Below are 22,925 nucleotides of genomic sequence, written 5' to 3' on the forward strand. Positions count from 1 at the left end.
GAAATTATCCTCATTTTTTTATGCAGAAAGCATTTTATGTGCAAGATTTTGGCACCTCAGTTTTTTTTAATCCAATATGACCTTGTGCCTTATGCTTTTTGCCTGCAGTCCAGTTATTCAAGTATAACTATATAGCTTCTTAATGTTTGGTTCCTTGACCCAGTTCTTTTGAATTCCTTGCAGTAACTCCCCCCACCCTCTCCCCCCAGCACATTTCCTAATATTGCACACCAGCTATCCTGCCATTGACAGCTCCTCATGGTTACTGAAGAAGTGCACCTCAACAGGTGCCTTAATTTATTGCGTAGGTTAGCCATTTGTCCCTGTACCTAACATAAATTGACTGTACATACCACTCAGGGATATATTTCTCCAAGTGGCAGGCCATTTCATTAATGTACCTGTTCTGTTCGGTCATTGATTGGTTCTGTTGTCACAGAAGTTATCTAGTTTCAAGCCCACAATGACCATTTAGTATGCAAAATGGTTTTTTTATTCATTCTTGGGATATGAGCGTCGCTAGCAAGGACAACGTTTATTGTCCATCCCTAGTTGCCCTTGAGAAGGTGGCGGTTAGCCTTCTTCTTGAACCGCTGCAATCCATGTGGTGAAGATGCTCCCCCAGTGTAGGAAGTTCCAAGATTGTGACCCAGCGACGATGAAGGAATGACGACATATGTCGAAGTCAGGATGGTGTGTAACTTGGAGGTGATGGTGTTTCCACGCACATGCTTCCCTTGTCCTTCTAGGTACGGAAGGTTGTGGGCTTGGGAGGTGCTGCAAAAGAAGCCTTGTCGAATTTTTGCAGTGCTTCCTGTAAATAGTATATACCATGACCCACAATGCACCGGTGGTGGGGGGGATTGGATGTTTAAGCTGGTGGATGGACTGACGGTCAAGTGGACTGCTTTGTCCTGGATGGTGTCAAGCTTTATGAATGGTGTCATGCCATTGAATGTCATGGGGAGTTGGTTTCTTGTTGGACAGTCTCTTGTTGGAGATGGTCGTTGTCTAACACATGTGGTATGAATGTTACTTGCCACTTATCAGCCCAAGCTTGGATGTTGTCCAGGTCTTGCTGCATGTGGGCACCGACTGCTCCATTATCTGAGGAATTGTGAATGGAGTTGAACACTGCAATCATCAGCGAAGAGCCCACTTCTGACCTTATGATGGGTGGAATGAATATCATTGATGTAGTAGCTGAAGATAATTAGGGTGGTTCATCGTATATAGGGGGTGCATATTCACAAATCCTTGAAGGTGGCAGGGCAAGTTGAGAAGGCAGTTAAGAAAGCATATGGGATACTTGGCTTTGGCAAGTAGGGGCATTGTATACAAAACAAGGAAGCCATGCTAAACCTTTACAAATCACTGATTTGGCCTCAGCTGGAGTACTGTGTACATTTGCAGGCACTACACTTTAGGAAGGATGTCAAGGCCCTGGCAAGGGTACCGAGAAGGTTTATCAGCATAATATCAAGGACGATTGACAAGTTATGTGGAGAGATTGGAGAACCTAGGATTGTTCTCCTTAGAGTAGAGAAGGTTAAGGGGAGACCTAATAGAGGTATTCAAAATTTTGCGGGGTTCTGATGGAGCAAGTGGGGAAAAACTGTTTCCTCTGGCAAGTGGGTTGGTAACCAGAGGTCATAGATTTAAAATAATTGGCAAATAAACTAGATGGGAAATGAGGAGAAATTTCTTCACTCAGAGGGTTGTCATAATCTGGAGCGCACTACCTGAAAGGATGGTGGATTTAGATTCCAGGAACTTTCAAAAGACAATGTACTTGAAGAGAACTCATTTGCAGGGTTATGGGGAAAAAGCTGGGGTGTGGGGCTAAATTCAACAGCTCTTTCAAAAACCTGGCACAGCCACAACAGGCTGAATGGGCCCCTTCTGTGTTGTAAGATTCTATGATATGATGGGAGGATTTAATAGACTCTCACAACCCATTTAGAGAGGGGGCCACCAACACTTACTGTTGGATCTGAGTGTCCCGCTGGATGTTAACCCAGAATTCAAACCCAGAGCTCCAATTTCCATTTGGCAGGAGTATCTGGAACAAGGCTTGAACCCTACACCTGCTGACTTAAAGATGGGATTGCTACCAGTAAGACAAAAAGTCACTCCATTCTGTGGGGGGGGGGAGGGCTTTACTATGAGCTCTGCAGCCTTTATTAATGTGTGTTATATCAGAATTCAGGACTGCTTCCACTTTATAACGTTGGCCATACTATGTTCCTGTCTGTTAATTAAGAGGAAAGAAACATACTATGAGTAACACAATCAATTCCTCCAATGATAAAGGAACATTTTCCAACCAAAACCTCTTCTTTCCCTGAATAGCTTTTATCAGAAGGTCACCTTTCCTCTGTTCGTATTTAATTACACTGAGCTGATGCATCAAGTCTTTCATTGCCTCCAGACACTGATTTACCTATTTTATTCGGTGCTGCAAAGCACCACTTCGCGGAGTTGAATAAAGTATTCATGAGACCATAATTATCTGGTTTCAATGTGCTTTACGCCAGAGCCGAGAATTTTATTGGGCACCTCAGAGTGGAAATGGCGTCATGTGATGCATACAAAACACAGAGTAGTTTCCAAACCAGGATGAAGGAGCAAGTAGAAAAATATTTCAAAATTAAAATTAAATGACACAACGGATATTCTGGACACCAAAGCCTAAGGGCATTTTATTCTATAATTCTGTAGCTCTGCACCACACATGCTCCACTCATTCATGGAGTATTTTGAAGCATGGTAGTAGCAGAAGCAGTGGCCCTGTATAAACTAGAACAAGATAATAATAGGAACATAGGAACAAGAGTAGGCTATTCAGTCCCTTGAGCCTGTTCCACCATTCAATTAGATGATGGCTGATCTGCATTTCAATTCCATTTATCAGCCTTGGTTCCATATCCAAGTGAAAATGATAGTACTTCTAGATCCCACCTATTCCGTGGAGTGCACTGTAATTAATTGCATTAGCCCTGAAACTTTACAGTGGTTCTCCTTGTCTTCTGCTGCAGCATCATTGTTTCCCCGCTGGAGTTACGATGGAGGGACAGGGGATTCCCCATGGAAATTCAAGGCCAAGAAGTCTTTCTTGCCTTAGCTTCAGAAATTAATTGACTGCCTTCAGCAGGTAAAGGATTGGAGAGAGTAGAGCCCTCTACTAGGCCTTCTCCCTCTATTTACAATATTCAAGGCCATTACTGTCGCTAACCTGGGGCAGACTGCCACCTCTCACCAGTGGTTCTAAGGAGTAGCAGGAAGTGGAGTGGACAGGAGGGCCCCACATACTCACAAGCATTTATATGTGGCGGGTGTGGAAGATGTGGCCAGTGGCACACAGCTTGGTTGGTGGGGTGGGGGGAGAAAAATCAAGCTTGAAGTGGGAGATGGCAGTAGGCCTCGCCCCCTGATTTTACCTGCTGCCTCTCCCAATTTAGGATGGGATAGCAGAGGAAAATCCAGGCCAATAGAAGTCTGGGATCCTACAGCCACTGCACATACACCCTGCTGCCACCACACTCACCCCCATCATTCTCGACTGGATTTGAGTTCTACTTCCAGTGGTGCAAGGACAGTGGACTGACTCATTTGCATTCAGTGCTTCTTGCTATCATTCTTCTTGCAATATGTAATATTACCTTTCAGTTCTTTCAGTTTTTGCTTGAGTGTTTCTGTTGCCTTTTCCATTTACTATTTATTGAACCAATTGTTTTTCATGAAATTATTTGACATTCCATGGTAAGTGTCGACAGCCACTGCAACACACAGGCAGGATGATGGTTACTATGGAAATGTGTGAGGCACAGAATATAATATTTCTCAGGGGTTAATCACCCATGGAAGTGGAATACTGATTAATAGCTCCTTGAGTGGGGTGAGAGGGCGAAAAGCAGGTTTTCTCCCTCAGAGAAAGCATGCTGGGAGAAATAACATAAATATCGAAATGTGAACTATCCATTCTTGCTGCCTCTGGGAAGTGACACATTTAATACAAACTGAAGATAGAAAACTCAGGCTTTGGGCTACATGAGGACCACAGGGTCTTAATGTGTACTGATTCTTGCAATGTTAAGCCATGCATTGCATTATATAACCAATAAATTTCCTGTAGAGTAACATGCAGTACATCATGTAAGACAAATGAATTACCTGCTAGACCATATGCTTGTTTTAATAAAATTGGGCTTACCACTGCATCCTGCATTCTATTTAAAACTGGGCAGTGGGGGGAAGGATTATAATAAATACAAAAGCAAAACATGTACTGTCTGGTCTCTGTTATAAGTGGCTGTCCGAGTAACAGAATCTGTTCTTGAAAATATATGCATATGTGTGTTTACATTACTGCATGTTTGTATATGTCCCTATGTATTGTACATACATACATATGTCATTGGGGTAGAATTTCTGCAGGGATTCCCTATTCTCCTGTGTAGCTTTGGCGGAAGATTGGTGAAAGCCCTGGAGAAATAACGTCAACACCGTTTACAACACTTTTCTGGGATTTCCAGTGATCCCCTACCAAAGTTACAGCTGATCAGGACAACCCCTATGGAAATTCCAGGCGAGTGTGTTTCTGTGTGATGACCAAGTGTCTGTGTAACTGTTTATCTGAGTTTCTATGTGTATGCCTGTGTGTGTGAATGCTTATTTATCTCTGTATGCAGCTTTATGTCTCTGTGTTATGCATTGTTGTCTTAACTGCTTGTCTGTGTTGAATTGTACGGAGTAGAATTTCTGTGGGGGTTCCCTGATCTCCTGAATAAATTGGATCTCCCACCGAAGATACAGTGAGAGTCCGGGAGAACCCCTTGAAATTCTAGGCTTCTGTTTCTTGTGTTTGAATAAGCATTAATCTGTACATCCTCTACATTATACTGCCACTCTCTCTTGGATTTGCTTTTAAATTACACCACGAGTTCACAGGTGAAGTGCATGTACAGGCTGGTCGCAATATTTTAGCCAGTGTGCTTATTGTGATACCTGTCATGACATCAATATAGAGTTAATAGATACATTCATACTTGATGACATCTGGGAGCAACATCATGACATCCGCACTGAAATTCATTGCTGTAATCACAATAGTGCATTTAATAAGTAATGATGTACAGAAAACCCAGTGGAAAATTAGTCTTCTTTGCTGTTAGTCTAAAAACCTCTCAGCAACAGGGGACCAGCGCTACGAGAATCAGCAGCTTAAAAACAACTTAAAGTATCTTGGCTTAAATGTATTTGTTATATATGTGGACTTGTATTTACTCTGTACAGCCACCAGAGGGCTCATTCCCCGGAGTCCCAAGGGATCCCATAATCCCTTGGGAGCACAGGTATTTAAGAAGGCTTCACAGGTTGGAGAGGCACTCTGGAGACCTGCAATAAAAGACTACGGTCACACTTTACTTTGAGCTCACAGTGTTCAGTCTGACACTTTCTCCATACAGAATAACGGGCGACGAGATACAGATAGCGAACCCAAAGATGCAGAGAACAGTGGGCATCCTGGAAAAATTTTCGGAGGGAGATGATTGGGAAAGTTTTGGGAAGCGACTCGACCAATATTTCATGGCCAATGAGCTAGATGGGGAAGAGAGCGCTGCCAAACGTAGAGCGATCCTCCTCACCGTCTGTGGGGCACCAAAGTATGGCCCATGAAGAATCTGCTCACTCCAGCGAAACCCACGGAGAAATCATATGACGATTTGTGCACACTGGTCCGAGAGCATTTGAACCCGAAGGAAAGCGTTCTGATGGTGAGGTACCAGTTCAAACTTACAAAAGGTCTGAAGGCCAGGAAGTGGTGAGTTATGTCGCCGAGCTGAGACGCCTTGCCAGGACATTGCGAATTTGAAGGACATTTGAAGTACATGCTCAGAGACGTTTTCATACTTGGCATTGTACACGCAACCATACTTCGCAAGCTTTTGACTGTGGAGACCCCAACCTTGAGTAAGGCCATAGCGATAGCCCAGGCGTTCATTGCCACCAGTGACAATACGAAGCAAATCTCTCAGCACACAAATGCTGCAACAAGTACTGTGAAGAAATTGATGTTGTTTTCAAATTGTAACGTACAGGGCAGGTCACACATACCTGCAGCTACACGTCCGCAGATGTCTCAGAGTCCACCATCAAGGGTGATGAATGCAAGGCCATTAACACCTTGTTGGCGCTGCGGGGGTGATCAATGTTTCCATTCATGCCAATTCAAAGGATGCGTTTGCAAGGGCTGTGGAACAATGGGACACCTCCAACGAGTGTGCAGGTGAGCTGCTAAGCCTGTTAAACCTGCAAACCACACGTTGCAGAGGAGAACAGATTCACGGAGGATCACTGAATCAGAGCCTCAGATAGAGGAGGCAGAGGTACATGGGGTACACATGAATTGTCCCTCGATAATGCTGAATGTTGAACTAAATGGACTGCCGGTGTCAATGGAGCTGGACACGGGCGTGAGCCAGTCCATCATGGGCAAAAAGACTTTCGAAAGGTTGTGGTGCAACAACACGAGACTAAGAACTTACACTAAAGAACTGATTCCTGTAATCGGCAGTGCTACTGTAAAGGTCTCCTACGATGGAGCAGTGCACAAGCTACCACTCTGGGTGGTACCGGGCAATGGTCCCACGCTGCTCGGCAGGAGCTGGCTGGGAACAATACGCTGGAACTGGGATGACATCCGAGCGCTATCGCCCGCTGACGACACTTCGTGTGCCCAGGTCTTAAACAAATTTCCTTCGCTGTTCGAACCAGGCATTGGGAAATTCCAAGGAGCAAAAGTGCAGATCCACCTAATTCCGGGGGCGCGACCCATCCATCACAAGGCAAGAGCAGTACCATACATGATGAGAGAAAGGGTAAAGATCGAGTTAGACCGGCTGCAAAGAGAGGGCATCATTTCACCGATCGAGTTCAGCGAGTGGGCCAGTCCTATTGTCCCAGTCCGCAATGGAGACGGCATTGTTAGAATCCATGGCGATTACAAAGTAACTATCAATCATTTCTCCCTGCAGGACCAATACCCACTACCAAAATCCGACGACCTCTTTGCAATGCTGGTGAGAGGAAAGATGTTCATAAAGCTGGATCTGACCAGCCTACATGACGCAGGAATTGGCGGAATCATCGAACGCCCTCGCCTGTATCAACACGCACAAAGGTCTTTTTGTTTGTAACAGATGCCTGTTTGGAATCCGATCAGTGGCAGCGATATTCCAGAGAAACATGGAAAGTTTACTGAAGTCGGTCCCGCACTCCGTGGTCTTCCAGGACGACATCTTGGTCACAGGTCGGAACATAGTCGAGCACCTGCAGAACCTGGAGGAGGTTCTTAGTCGACTCAACCGCATGGGGCTCAGGTTAAAATGCTCGAAGTGTGTTTTCCTGGCGCCTAAAGTGAAGTTCCTGGGAAGGAGGATTGCAGCGGACGACATCAGGCCCGCCAACATGAAGACGGAGGCAATCGAGAACGCACCGAGGCCACAGAACATGACGGAGCTGCGGTCGTTTCTGGGACTCTTGAACTACTTTGGTAACTTCTTACCGGGTCTCAGCACCCTGCTAGAACCACTAAATGGGGGCGAATGGGTTTGGGGCAAAAGCCAAGAAAATGCCTTTGTAAAAGCAAGAAAATTGTTATGCTCAAACAAATTGCTTGTGTTGTATGATCCATGTAAGCGTTTGGTACTAACATGTGATGCGTCTTCATATAGAGTCGGGTGTGCATTGCAACAAGCTAATGATTTCGGGAAACTGTAACTGGTTGCTTCTGCATCCAGGAGTCTGTCTAAGGCTGAGAGAGCCTACAGCATGATTGAAAAAGAAGCGTTAGCGTTGTGTCTATGGGGTAAAGAAAATGCATCAATACCTGTTTGGGCTAAAAATCGAATTGGAAACTGACCATAAGCCACTTTTATCCCTGTTTTCCGAGAGTAAAGGGATAAATACCAACTAATCGGCCCGCATCCAGAGATGGGCGCTCACGTCCGCATACAACTACGCCATCCACCACAGGCCAGGCACAGAAAACTGCGCCGATGCTCTCAGTAGGCTCACATTGCCCACCACGGGGGTGAAAATGGTGCAGCCCGCAGATCTAGCTATGGTTATGGAAACATGTGAGAGTGAGCAATCACCCGTCACTGCCCGGCAGATCAAAACCTGGACAAGCCAGGATCCCTTATTATCTCTAGTCAAAAGCTGTGTGCTTCACAGGAGCTGGTCCAGTGTCCCAGTGGAAATGCAGGAAGAGATAAAGCCGTTCCAGCGGCGCAAAGATGAAATGTCTATACAGGCAGACTGTCTTCTGTGGGGCAATCGAGTAGTGGTCCCCAAGAAGGGCAGAGACACCTTCATCAATGACCTCCACAGTACCCACCCAGGCATCGTAATGATGAAAGCGATAGCCAGATCCCACATGTGGTGGCCCGGTATCAATGCGGACTTAGAGTCCTGCGTTCACAGATGTAATTCATGCTCGCAGTTAAGCAATGCACCCAGGAAGGCGCCGCTAAGTTTATGGTCTCGGCCCTCCAAACCGTGGTCTAGGTTGGGTACACATCGACTATGCAGGCCTGTTCTTGGGTAAAATGTTCCTTATGATTGTAGACACATACTCCAAGTGGATTGAATGTGAGATTATGTCGGCTAGCACGTCCGCTGCCACCACTGAAAGCCTGTGTGCCATGTTTGCCACACACGGCTTACCTGATCTCCTGATGAACAGGCTATGTTTTACCAGTGCTGAGTTCAAAGAATTCATGACCCTTAACGGGATCAAACATGTCACATCTGCCCCATTTAAACCAGCGTCCAATGGTCAGGCAGAGAGAACAGTGCAAACCATCAAGCAAAGGGGCTTGAAGAGGGTAACTGAAGGCTCACTGCAGACTCGCCTATCCCGAGTCCTGCTTAGCTACCGCACGAGACCACACTCACTCACTGGGATCCCACCTGCTGAACTGCTCATGAAAAGAGCACTTAAGACAAGACTCTCATTAGTTCACCCTGATCTACATGAACAGGTAGAGAGCAGGTGGCTTCAACAAAGTGCATACCATGATAGTGCAAATGTGTCACGCGAGATTGAAGTCAATGATCCTGTATTTGTATTAAATTATGGACACGGTCCCAAGTGGCTTCCCGGCACTGTCGTGGCCAAAGAGAGGAGCAGGGTGTTTCAGGTCAAACTTTCAAATGGACTCATTCACCGGAAACACGTGGACCAAATCAAACTCAGATTCACGGACTACCCTGAGCAACCCACCTTGGACCCTACCTTTTTTGATCCCCCAACACACACACCAGTGGCAACCGACACCACGGTTGACCACAAAGCAGAACCCATCATCCACAGCAGCCCTGCAGGGCCCAACACACCAGGCAGCCCAGCAAAGCCAGCTGCACAACAGCCCAGCAAGGCCAGCAGCACAGCAGCCCAGCGAGGGCCCAACAAATGATTCAACAACACCAGCTTTCACACCAAGACGATCAACCAGGGCAAGAAGAGCCCCAGATCGACTCACATTGTAAATAGTTACACTATTGACTTTGCGGGGGGGGGGGAATGTTGTTATATATGTGGACTTGTATTTACTTTGTACAGCCAGAGAGCTCATTCCCCGGAGTTCCAAGGGATTCCATAATCTCTTGGGAGCACAGGTATTTAAGAAGGCTTCACAGGTTGGAGAGGCACTCTGGAGACCTGCAATAAAAGACTAAGGTCACACTTTACTTTGAGCTCACAGTGTTCAGTCTGACTTTTTCTCCATACACAACAGTATTCCTCAATCATCACCACCAAAACCAGATTATCTATTCATTAATCTCATTGCTGTTTGTGGGACCTTGCTGTGCGCAAATTGCCATGTTTCTCTACACTACAACAGTGACGACACTTCTAAATACAACATTGGTTGTGAAGTGCATTGGAACGATCTGAGGTCATGCTAGACATTAAGTGAATACAAGTTCTATTTTCCTTGAAAGTGAGTGTGAGCGCATGTCATGGCCCTGAATTCGCGGCCCTCATGGGCATGTATGAAGTGTGCTCGCATCCGGAGGGGCCCTGCCAGTTCCGAGTTTAGGTATGCGAAGCGCATGCGCCTAAACTCAGAACTTGTGATCTGTCAAGAATCACCTTGACACATCGCATACATACGAAGGTAAAGGGCCTCCACGGGCGGAGAGTTGAGCTATTTGACCAACTTCTGCCCAGTGAATGCCCTTGAAATTCTTACGGCTGATAAAAGCAGGCGTATGGCCTGCTTTTATCTGCGTAAGACTTTTAAAGGACAGTAAAAAACACTTTTTTCAATAATTTAAACATTTAAAATCCTATTAAATAAGGTAAGTTTATTTTTAGACTTCAAAATTTGTTAATTTATTTTTCAAAATATTACATTTTTGTTTTAAATAATTAAATTCCATTTTGATTAATTTTAAATGTGATTTAAAAAAATATATTTTAAATGTTTGTGTGTTTTTGGGAGTATTTCCATTCATACATATGGGAATCACCACAAGTATGAATGGGAATACCGCTACTTGGAGTGGTTGGGTCGACCCACATAATCCCAGAGATGCGTACAAAGCGCCTACATCCCTGGAACACGTGGGCCTCTACACAGGCCTTCTCATAGAGGCCCAGGACCGCAAGTCTCCGAACCTCCCGGACCACCAGGTAAATATGTAGAAATGTTTCAGGTCGGAGGCATCCGCCTGCAATTTCTGGGCCCAAGTGTCTGTGTGTGCAATGACTGTGTGTGTGTGATCGACTGCGTGATTGTTTGTGTTACAGAAACTGTCTCTCAGTCAGGTGTTCAGAGCACTGCGCAGAGAAACATTTTGGTAGAGTTTTAGCAGCCTTGTGCACTGGGAATGCACAGTGAGATGACAAGCTTTGCCGAATTCACAAGTAGAATTTTGTGGGCCTATGAATTGGGTGCACCCTAATTCTCTCTAGGGCTGATTCCCTGATCGGGATTGCCCTGTGCAAGGCAGCATTCCATACAAAGCGCTGGTTGGGAAATTGCGGGCCTATAGCACCTGACCACCTGTCCATTCATTTAAACGGGCAGAAAATCAGGGGTGACGGACTATGATTTTCTCTTGATCCCTGTGAGGACTGCTGGGAACATCAAATCAGGGAATTAGTCCTAATATACATTCCCAGTGGATTATGCTGTACACCAGAATCGCTAATGATGAAAATTTACATAATCTTAAGACAGTACCTGCAAATATTTGCTGAGCCACTGCTGCTGAATATTTCAATTCATTAGTAGTTAGTTCACTTCTGTTATAAATTAAACTGCTTTTTTACTGACACCTGGTCAGATGGGATTCCACGATACTGGCATCTGTTAGCCAGCTCCCAGCATTTAAATAAAGCTACATAGAACCATTGAAGTTTACAGCACAGAAGGACATCATTTGGCTCATTGTTTTGATGCCAGTACTTTGTTGGAGCAGTGCAAAACTAATAGCACATTCATGTGCTCTCATCTTCATCTGCTTCAGATATTTACCCAATTTCCCTTTAAAAGATGCAATGGTCTCTGCCTCCTGAGGCAAAGTATTCCATCTTCCAACAATCTTCTGCATAAAGACATTTCTCCTAATCTCTCATTTTCTTAGTGACACTTTTATATTGATGACCCCATCATCACTGATTCCCCAACCAGAGGAAATAATCTTTCCTCAATCACTCTATCAAAACCTTTCATAATTTTAAAAACTTTTACTAAATATCCTCTTAGCCTTCTCTGCTCCAGTTGAAATAATCCTAATGTCACAAGTCTTTTCTCATAACCATAGTTTCCCATCCCAGACATCCTGGTGAATCTACATTGTACACTCTATAGCTTTAATGTCCTATCCATAATTACAAATTACAATGTACAAATTTATTCTTATGCTTTGTGCCCCTATTTATAAAACCCAAAATGCTATTGGCCATTTTTAGGGCCTTACCTGTGTTGGCACTTTTAGGAATTATGTATTTTAACCCTGAGGTTTCTGGGTTCGTGCACACCCTTTAGAGCCTTTCCATTGACTCACATTCCTTGTTTTTCATCCCATTACCTCACACTTATCCACCATTTTTCCTTATACCTCATTAAAGCGTTTTGGGCCGTTTATCCCTGATAAGTGATATATATATGTACAAGTTGCTTTTGTTGTTAAATTGCATCTGCCACTAACCTATCTATGTCTTTCTGGCGTGCTTTACAGTCTTCATCACCATTTGCCAAACCCTCTACTTTTGTGCCACAAGCAAATAGTAAGATTGTGTGCCTTACAACAAAATGCAAATTATCTATATAAATGTGCATAAAAGTGAACCCAAAAGTGACCCCTGGAACACACCACTTTCAACCCTTCCCAAGTGTGAGCAACATCCATTGGGGGGGATTTTAACCCCCCCCCCCCCAAAAATGGGTGGGTTTGGGTCAGGTGGCATGTGAAAATGTAAAATGTCTGAAACATGTTTCCAACTCGCCCAGTTCCGGTTTTAATGGAGGTGGGACTGCGGGGGGGGGGCAACTAACCCACTCGCAGAAGGTGGTCTGGTCATTTAAATATTATAATGAGACTGCGTGCCTCAGAAATAACCACCATTTAAAATTTAACCCTGGCCAGTCAGGATTCCCGAGTCTAAGAACATAAGAATTAGGAGCAGGAGTAGGCCAAATGGCTCTTCGAGCCTGCTCCGCCATTCAATATGATCATGGCTGATCTTCAACCTCAACTCCACTTTCCTGCCCGATCTCCATATCCCTTGATTCCCCTAAGGCCCAAAAATCTATCTATCTCAGCCTTGAATATACTAAATGACTCAGCATTCACAACTGTTTTGGGTAGAGAATTCCAAAGATTCACAACCCTCTGAGTAAAGATATTCCTCCTCATTTCAGTCTTAAATGGCTGGCCACGTATCCTGAGACTATGCCTCCTAGTTCTAGACTCTCCAGTCAGGGTAGACAACCTCTCAACATCTACCATGTCAATCCCCCTCAGAATCTTACATGTTTCAATGAGATCACCTTTCATTCTTTTAAACTCCAGTAAGTATAGGCCCAATCTACTCAATCTCTCCTCATAGGACAAACCTCTCATCCCAGGAATTAGTCTGGTGAACCTTCGTTGCACTGTCTTGAAGGCATGTATGTCCTTTCTCAGATAAGGAGACCGAAACTGTGCACAGCACTCCAGGTGTGATCGCACCAAAACCTTGTACAATTGCGGTAAGACTTCCTTACCCTTGTACTCCAACTCCCTTGCAATAAAGGACAAAATGTCATTTGCCTTTCGAATTGTTTGCTGTACCTGCATGCTAACTCTCTGGGGCCAAAATTGCGTATCGCCCATTCTGGGGGCGGTAACCTTGGCGAGGCAAGACATCCTGCGCCCTGTGCTGAAGTCCTGCCCGGAAGCGAAATTGGGGTTACTGTCCCCGAGAGGAAGTGCAGCGCAATGTCGGGCGCTCCACTTCCTCTTGGAGGCACTAAACGCATGCAACTGAGTGTGCTACGCGGCCTCTCCGCCTCTTTCCAGGCCCACCTCCTTCTGTTAAAGGGGAGGGCACGCTGCGAGCTCTGCAGGGTTTTCAGGGGCCTACACTAGGCCACCAGGGATGTGGGGTGCCATGGCCGAAATGGAGTGCCGGGCTGCACGATCGTGGCACGGACCCCTCAAAAGTCAACATGGAGACCAGACCGGTAAGTCGGAGGGCAACGCAAAATGGCGCCGCGCACCACCCCTTTAACTTTCACCCTGCGTGAGAAGTGCGACCCGGTTTACGACCCGCGAGGCTGGCACTGACATCACCCGTGGCAGCCTAATGGGGCGCTGCCCAATTTCTGCCACGAGGCGAAAAGTGGTTGCCGTGCATGGCGATGATATAATCGCCGGAGGTGCTGCAGCGCAGGTTAGGTTTAGGCCGCGCTACTGGTTTTGTGCCTCCGCTAACTCCCGCTCAATTTTTCGAGAGCCGGTAGCACCATGCCCCGCGGCCCCCCCCCACCCCCCAGCCCGGGCGAGAAATGGTTTGCTCTCCTGTGGAGGTGCTAACGGCAGTCGCAAACTATACGAATTTCTCAATCTCTCTGTTTCTTGTACGAGGATATCTAAATCTCTCTGAACATCAACATTTAATCGTTTCGCTCTTCTGATCTCCCCAACCCTTCTGATCTCCCGACTGTAATGTCCTTACTCAATGGCACAAAACCCACACGAGGCACATTCTATGGACAAGGTCACTGTATGACCTGAATCTTTATTCACAGGACCAAGAAGTGATGACCCTGCGTGAGACCTCCCTTTATATACCTGGATGACCAGGTGAGGAGTGTCTCCCACAAGTTCACCCCCTGTGGTCAAGTTGTGCATTGCTTAAGTATATACAGTATTGCACTGGCGTTACATAGAGGTTACATACATGACATCACCTCCCCCCCCACCCCCAAAGTCTTATTGGGATCATAGGTTAAGTCTTTCAGGTGGTCTATGCTCCCTCGTGGAGCGCCGCAGTTGGGGCTCTGGTTGTTGAGCCTTGGTATGAGTGTCTGTCACCTGTGGTATTCTGGCCTGTCCGGGCTGACCGCCGGGACTGTGCATGCTGCTGAATGTTCTTATTGCTCGTTCACTGACGGTGGTGTGAGCACCATCTCACGATCTTCCTCGGGTTCCTCAGTGTCCATGCTGAACCTTTTTTTTTTACTTGGTCCAGATGCTTACAGCATATCTGCCCATTGTTAAGTTTAACCACTATGACCCTGTTCCCCTCTTTGTCTATTACAGTACCCTCAATCATTTGGGCCCCACGGCATGATTGAGGACAAATACGGGGTCATTTATTTCTATACATCTCCCCCTTAAATTTCGGTCATGGTACTCGTTTTGGGACTGGCGCTTGCCCTCAATTTGGTCAGTCAGGACTGGGTGAATGAGGGACAACCGAGTTTTGAGTGTTCGTTTCATAAGTAGCTCAGCGGGCGGGACCCCCGTGAGCGAGTGCGGTCGGGACCTATAGACCAGCAGGAGGCGCGATCGGCGGCATTGAAGGGAGGGTCCTTGAATCCTGAGCATGCCTTGTTTAATGATTTGGACCGCATGTTCCGCCTGGCCATTGGAGACCGGCTTGAACGGTGCTGTCCTGATATGGTTGATGCCATTGCCCGACATGAACTCCCGGAATTTGTAGCTCGTGAAACATGGGCCATTATCGCTAACAAGGATGTCCGGCAAGCCGTGGTTTGCAAAGACCGCATGTAGACTCTCCACAGTGGTGGATGTCGTGCACGAATTCAAAATGATGCACTCGATCCATTTCGAGTACGCATCTACCACAATAAGAAACATTTTTCCCATGAACGTAGTCTACATGAATACGTGACCATGGCCTGGTGGGCCAGAGCCACGGGCTGAGCGGGGCCTCCCTGGAGGCATTACGCAGCTGGGCACACGTCGTGCACCTGCGAACACAGTGTTCCAGGTCTGAATCAATTCCAGGCCACCAAACATGTGACCGGGCATTGGCCTCCATCAGCACGATGCCTGGATGCTCGCTGTGGAATTCCCTGATGAATGCCTCCCTGCCCCTCTGGGGCATAACTACCCGGCCGCCCCATAGTAGGCAGTCAGCTTGGATGGAGAGCTCATCCATCCGTCTGTGAAACGGTCTGACCTCCTCAGGGCATCCTCCGTGTGCGGGCGCCCAATCCCCAGTCAGGACACATTTCTTAATCAGAAATAGGAGGGAATCTCTGTTTGTCCAGATTTTGATCTGGCGGGCTGTGATGGGGGAGCCTGTGCTGTCAAAGGCATCAACAGTCATGACCAGCTCAGCGCTTTGTTCCGCTACCTCCTCAGTGGTGGCCAGTGGAAGCCTGCTGAGAGCGTCAGCGCAATTTTCGGTGCCAGGCCGGTACCGGATGGCGTAGTCATAAGCAGCCAGCGTGAGAACCCATCGCTGTATGCGAGCTTGATGCGTTGGCATTGACAGCCTTGCTGTCTGACACAGGGATGTTAACGGCTTGTGGTCCGTTTCTAATTCTAACCTCCTGCCAAAAAGGTACTGATGCATTTTTTTTACACCATAGACACATGCGAGTGCCTCCTTCTCAACCATCCCATATCCCCGTTCTGCTTGAGAGAGCGATCTGGAAGCATAAGCCACAGGTTGTAGTTGGCCCTCAGCATTACTCTGCTGCAACACGCACCCAGTCCCATCGGACGATGCATCACATGTCAGAACCAATTTCTTACAAGGGTCGTACAGGGTCAATAACTTATTTGAACAAAGTAGGTTCTGCGCCCGATTGAAAGCCTGTTCTTGACAGTCCCCCCAAAACCAATCACAACCCTTACGCAGGAGCATGTGAAGCGGCTCCAACAATGTGCTTAAGTTCGGCAGAAAGTTCCCAAAATAGTTCAAGAGTCCCAGAAATGAACGCAACTCCGATGTGTTGCCGGGCCTGGGCGCTCGTCGAATTGCCTCTGTTTTGGATTCGGTAGGCCGAATCCCATCTGCAGCCACCCTCCTACCCAGGAACTCAACCTCAGGAGCCAAAAACACGCATTTAGACTTCTTGAGTCGCAGGCCTACCCGGTTCAGTCGGCGTAGCACCTCCAGGTTGTGGAGGTGTTCCTCGGTGTCACGACCCGTGACGAGGAGATCGTCCTGAAATACAATTGTTCCAGGAATGGATTTGAGTAGGCTTTCCATATTTCTTTGAAAAATCGCGGCCGCTGACCGAATGCCAAACGGGCACCTGTTATAAACGAACAGTCCCTTGTGCGTGGTGATGGTGGTCAGTAGTTTAGATTCGTCGGCCAGTTCTTGGGTCATGTAGGCTGAAGTGAGATCCAACTTGGTGAACAGCTTGCCACCTACCAGCGTGGCGAAAAGATCCTCCGCTCTCGGGAGCGGGTATTGGTCCTGTAGGAACACCCGATTGATAGTGGCCTTGTAGTCGCCACAGATCCTGACAGAACCTTTTGGGACGGGAACGATGGGGCTCGCCCAGTCGCTGAATTCAACGGGCGAGATGATGCCCTCTCAGCAAACGGTCCAATTCGCTCTCAATTTTCTCCCGCATCACATACGGCACCGCTCTGGCTTTGTGGTGCACTGGCCTGGCGTCCGGGGTGATGCGTATCACTACTTTGGTACCTTTGAACGTCCCGACGCCAGGTTGGAATAGTGACTCAAATTGTTATCGGACTTGTGAGCACGAACTTTGCTCCACAGCTGACATTGCGTGCACATCCCCCCATTTCCAGTTCATCTCAGCTCACCAGCTCCTCCTCAACAGTGCGGGACCATTGCCCGGGACAATCCAGAGCGGCAGCCGGTTCACTGGTCCATTGTGTGTGACCGCCAACATTGCACTGCCCAGTACTGGAATGATTTCTTTGGTATACGTCCGTAGTTGTGTCTCAATGCGTTCTAGTTTGGGTCTACTGGCTTTGAGTGGCCGTAGCTTTTTGAATTGTTGAACGCTCATGAATGACTTGCTGGCCCCCGTGTGCAGTTCCATGCCGTTTAATAAAACCTTCATCATCATTGGTGACATTTTGGTATATGAGCTGTGAATGTTTGCCACATGAACCCGCTGAACTTCAGCATCCATTGATTTGTCCCAAGAGTCATCCTGCCTCACAGACCCCTCTTCTGGTCCATCCGCCTCGTAAATTAGCCTGGTTACAGGCTTCCTGCACATTCAAGCTAAATGGCCACTGCAGACAAATTGTTGAAACTTGCAAGTCCTGGCAGAGTGTTTGCCCCCACACCTCCAGCATGATCTGAGATTTCCATTGTTATGAACAAAGGAGCTATGACCCAGCATTCCTCGCTGATTGTCCCTTTGACTGCTCTTGAGTACCCTGTTAATGAGTGTCAATGGCCCCATCCTGGACCGCATTGTCCACAATGATGGCGTAAATGTCCGTTCAGCCTGCCATTGTCTCTGTTGAAAACTTACTCTGGGGTCTATTGCTGCCTGGGGTGTGTCAAACTGCCCTTGCCTGCCTGCGGGGCTCTGAGTCGTGTTTATGATACTGACTCCCTGATCCCCCGCCGCGTTGGAGGCAGAATTGCGCGCGTATATTATTTTGGTTTCCTCCTCCCCCGCTATGAAAGTCTAGAGCCATCAACGCCGCTGCTTCCAAAGTCAAGTCCTTGGTCTCAATTAACTTTCGGAAAATCCCCGCATGACCGATGCCCTCAATAAAGAAGTCCCTTAACATCTCCCCCCTGCACGCGTCTGTGAATTTACAGAGACTGGCCAAATGCCGGAGGGCCGCAACGAAGTCCAGTATGCTCTGTCCTTCACGACGTCGGTGGGTATAGAATCTGTGTCGGGCCATGTGTATGCTGTTCGCCGGTTTGAGGTGCTCACCGATTAGTTTTCTGAGCTCTTCAAAGGTTTTGTCCGCCGGCTTTTCCGGTGCTGGTAGGTCCTTCATGAGCGCGTAAGTCTTAGGTCCGCAGCTGGTCAGCAGATGTGCCCTTCGCTTGTCGGCCACTGCATCTCCCAGCCATTCTTTCGGGACAAAGCTTTGCTGGTGCCTCTCAATGAAGTCGTCCCAGTCCTCATCAACACAGTACCGTTGCTCTGTGCTACCAGTGGCCATTCTCGTGGATCATTGATTCTCGTTTCTCGTCGCCAATCTAATGTCCTTACTCAATGGCACAAAACCCATACGAGGCACATTCTATGGACAAGGTCACTCTATGACCTGAACCTTTATTCACAGGACCAAGAAGTGATGACCCTGCGTGGGACCTTCCTTTATATACCTGGATGACCACGTAAGGAGTGTCTCCCACAAGTTCACCCCCTGTGGTCAAGGTGTGCATTGCTTAAGTATATACAGTATTGCAGTGGTGTTACATAGAGGTACATACATGACACCGACCTTTCTGATCTTCCCGATCCTTCTGATCTCCACCACAACCCTTGCGATCTCCTTCCAACACTTCCGATTGCCCTCCTCCCCTCTGAGGTCTCCTATCTTCTCTCCTCTCCTCTCCGACTCTTCCAATCTCCTCCCCCGACTTCCGACTTGCCCGACTCTTCCAATCTCCCTACCCCCCAACCCTACCAAAGTCATCCCCTCCGAGGCCTATCCCGATCTCCCCTCACCCCCCCACCCCCCTCCCCTCCCAACCCTACCGATATTCCCCCTTCCACCCCGGAGGCATCCGATCTCCTCCACTACCCTCCCTTCCGATCGCCTCCCTCCCTCCCCGGCTGTGGCCTGGTGCCAAAGGCCAACTCACCCGACAGCTAGCCAGCCTCACAATGGCTGGTTGCAGCAGGGAAACGGAGACAAAAAATGTTAACCTGGTCCTACCGTTAAATTTGGCAGGAACTGAGGGAAACCCGTTTTTCTGGGTTTCCTGACCTCACAATAGCACCCCCCACTGCTCGCTTCCTGCCTTCATACTAATATCCAGCCCTTTGACTGACTAACTCAATTTCCTGTCCATTAATCAAATTTCTATCCATGCTTTTACATTTCCTCTTATACCATATACCTGAATTTTTCTCTCAAGCTTCTTGCGAGATAAATTATTAAATGCCTGCTGAAAATCTATATACACTGGCCCTGAAATTCTCTCATCATAACCCTCAGAGAAATGGTGTAACGAGGAAACAATGGTAGTTTATGCAATTTCTCTGGGGAATCTGTAGGTCACTGCCAAAGTTATGGTGGAAGTGGGAGAGCACCACAGATTTTCAGGGTCACTATAGTTGGCGCATTCCCTTTATCTAGCCAACTGCTCACTTCTTCCAAAAACAATTCTCAAACATGTCTTGTCTTTCGCATATCCGTGCGCCCTTATACTAGTGACCGAGTGGGAGCTGGCTCCCAATGGGGCTGTGCAAAACATCAGAACTGCTCTCCAAACATCAGAGTTCCTGTGAACAACAGGTTGGGAGCATTTACATATTATAGGTTGGATTTTATGCTTTTCGGTTTTCGGGGTGAAAACTGAGGCGGAGTGGGAAAGTTACCAGCCAGGAATAGTTTGCGCTTTGGTAAGAAAGTTTCGGCATCTGGACTCTGCATCAGGGGGCACAGCACTAGGAAGGAGTTGTACACTTTTCATGGCGCAAGTATGGGAAACATGCGAACTAAACTGCCGGACCATTTGTGCTCCGAGAGAATCCTGGGGGTGGTGGGGGGAGGGGAACCTTAAAAAACCCACAAAACATTGCCCACGCCACCACAACACAAATCGCTAAATAGATTAAAAGAACAAACACTCGCACTTACCTTCAGAGTACTTTACTTTCCTCTATGCCGGCGGCTACGCTGGACTGCACTGATTTCCGAGGTGGTCATTGCGGGCGCACTTCCAGGCGGATAGATCGGGCAAAAGTCCAAAGTACTGCCATGTAGCAAAGAAAGGCGTTGCACATGCGACGCAGCTCTTCCTGGTGGTGCTACTCAGCGCCGCCACAAAATGGGACCAGAGGATCGCGATGGGGCGCAGGAGACCTAAACGCCACCTTTCATGCCGCTCCGGGGCGAAACTCGGAGCGCAAAGCACCGGAAAATCCAGCCTACTTAAGGAGTCTAACTCCACTTTGCTCCAGTGTCAAGTGCGGCCCTAATTCTGGATTTTGGGCACTTTTACACTGCAATTGTTGTGTCATTGCAAAGCGATTTTGCCTGATAATCTAAATTGTACAACTCTGCATGGCAGCAAGGTACGTTGGCGCATCATCATCTCACATTAGAAAATTGCAGCTGTGAATTAAAATATGTGGATATATTTTAGAACGTATATGACAAAAAAAGTCCTTTAGTGGAGAATTAAAGAAGCATAGCTCCTAAAATGATCTTTATGGGTTGATTTCAACCCTACCCACCAGCAGTGAGCAGTTAAAAATAAGCAGGTTGCCCAATTGCTCAGATCCCGACAGTTATGTATTGTCCATGTACATTAAATGTATAGTTACAATGGTGCGCCACAAGGGGCACTGTGGTGGGAGACCCGAAAGTACCTGCGAGACAGAGTATAAAAGGCTGCCCACCACACCTGAGGGGCACTCTGGAGTTACACAATAAAGGACCAAGGTCACAGCAGTTACTACAACACCAGACTGTGTGGAGTCAGTGATTTGAGTGCTACATACGTCACAAATTGGCGACGAGGACACGGACGAGCTCGTCATGCAACCATGGCTACCTTGGGCACGCTAAAGGATTTCACAGAGGGTAATGACTGGGATGCCTTTACGGAAAGGCTCGAGTACTATTTTATAGCAAACGACCTGACAGGGAACACGAACGCACTGATAGAGAAGTGTAAGGCGATATCGCTGTCCAGTTGTGGCGAGGGTGTTTACCGTCTCGTCAGGGATTCGCTGGCATCCGCGAGCGCCAAGGACAAGTCATATGAGCAGCTGATTGAACTCATTCTTAACCAACTGAAACCGAAGGAGAGCATCCTCACGGCCAGGCACAAATTCTACCACCACTGCAGACCTGAGGACCAGGATGTCACAAAATATGCTGCGGACATCAGGAGACTTGTGGCGCCGTGCGATTTTGGCACACACCTTAACGAGGCGTTGCGAGACATCTGTGTTATGGGGATTGGCCATGAGGGTCTCCTTCACAAGCTGCTACCCACTGAACCTACAGTCAGCCTGCAGCAAGCCATCAACATCAGCCGGGCATTTATGACCTCGACTTGCAGCACCAAGCAGATGATCTCGGTCTCGAACCCGGCAGGTACTATTCACAGGATAGCGCCCGTTACGGACAAAACTGCAGAACGTGGTTCTGCTCAGGGTCGTGGAACTCAGAGTCCGCCGAGGGGGACTAATCGAGTAGGACCATGCTGGCGCTGCGGAGGAAGCCATGGGGCTTACCGGTGCAGGTTTGCGGAGTATACGTGCAATACCTGCCCCACGAAAGGCCACCTTAAGCATATGTGCAAAAGAAACATGACTCACCGTGTGGCTGAGGAGATGGTAGATGATCTACTATCTAGTGAGGAGCATTGCGGTTTGGCTCGACGGGCATCCCAGCCCCAGGTAGAAGAAGATGATGCGTTTGGACTGTATATATATACCGAGGATTTGGCCCCAGTGATTATGGAAGTCAAGATCAACGGAGTCCCAGTGAGTATGGAAGTGGACACAGGGTCGGGTCAGTCGTTGATGAGTCAGGAAACTTTTGATAAACTGTGGATCAACCAGCTGCACGACCCAAGCTGGTCCCGGTCACGGTGAAGCTGCGCACCTACACCGAGGAACTGATACCTGTTCTTGGCAGAGCGGATGTGCAGGTATCTCACGGTGGCGAGACGCACGGTTTACCTTTGTGGATCATTGTAGACGATGGGCCGACGCTACTTGGCAGGAGATGGATGAGGAAGGTCCGTGGAAGCTGGAAAGACTTCATTCCTCCACAGACCGCTGTCCCCCGTGTTCATAGACAGAGCAGGCCTCCACCTTCGGATCGGATGGCAGTGAAGGAAGCGTGTGTGGGGGTTGGGCAGAGCAGCGGCGGCTGTCGACTCCCCCCTGCAAAGTCTGAGAGTGAGAAAGAGGCGCTGGAACCAGCAGCAGCACCGACCGAGCTGGAGAAGAGAGAAGGGCTTCAATGGGCTGCTCCAGCAGGCACCGTCGGCCCGCAGGCAGAGGCGGCCGTTCGCGGGGCTTGCAGCGGAAGGAGCGGTGAATCGGCAATTCCGGGAGCAGGACTCGCTCAGCGACGTCGTGAGGTCCGGTGCTCCGAGCAGCGGGGCTCGTCCAGGATCGGCTGCGGCAGTGAGGAGGTCGGCTCCGGAGGACGCATGTGTGTGTGGCGGCTCCCGGGCAAAAAAGTCAGCTGCGTGGGGTGCTCCGGAGGATGCGGCGGTGCGGGGGCTG

At 48.0% G+C, this 22,925-nt stretch overlaps 1 protein-coding gene across 15 annotated transcripts in view; it reads left to right on the forward strand.

Moving 5' to 3' along the window:
- Nucleotides 1-22,925, forward strand: part of rhbdl1 (rhomboid, veinlet-like 1 (Drosophila)) — a 452,859-nt gene that overhangs the window by 201,426 nt on the left and 228,508 nt on the right. The window contains exon 1 of one of the 15 annotated variants that reach the window (XM_070901000.1): nucleotides 3,076-3,154. The exons of the other annotated variants lie outside the window; for them this stretch is intronic. The gene's annotated coding sequence lies outside the window, so the exon portion shown is untranslated. Of the gene's footprint in view, nucleotides 1-3,075; nucleotides 3,155-22,925 lie in introns of those variants that run through there. 15 annotated transcript variants of the gene reach the window in all.

This window comes from Pristiophorus japonicus, chromosome 15 (genome assembly GCF_044704955.1).
Source record: "Pristiophorus japonicus isolate sPriJap1 chromosome 15, sPriJap1.hap1, whole genome shotgun sequence".
NCBI classification, from domain to species: Eukaryota; Metazoa; Chordata; class Chondrichthyes; family Pristiophoridae; genus Pristiophorus; species Pristiophorus japonicus.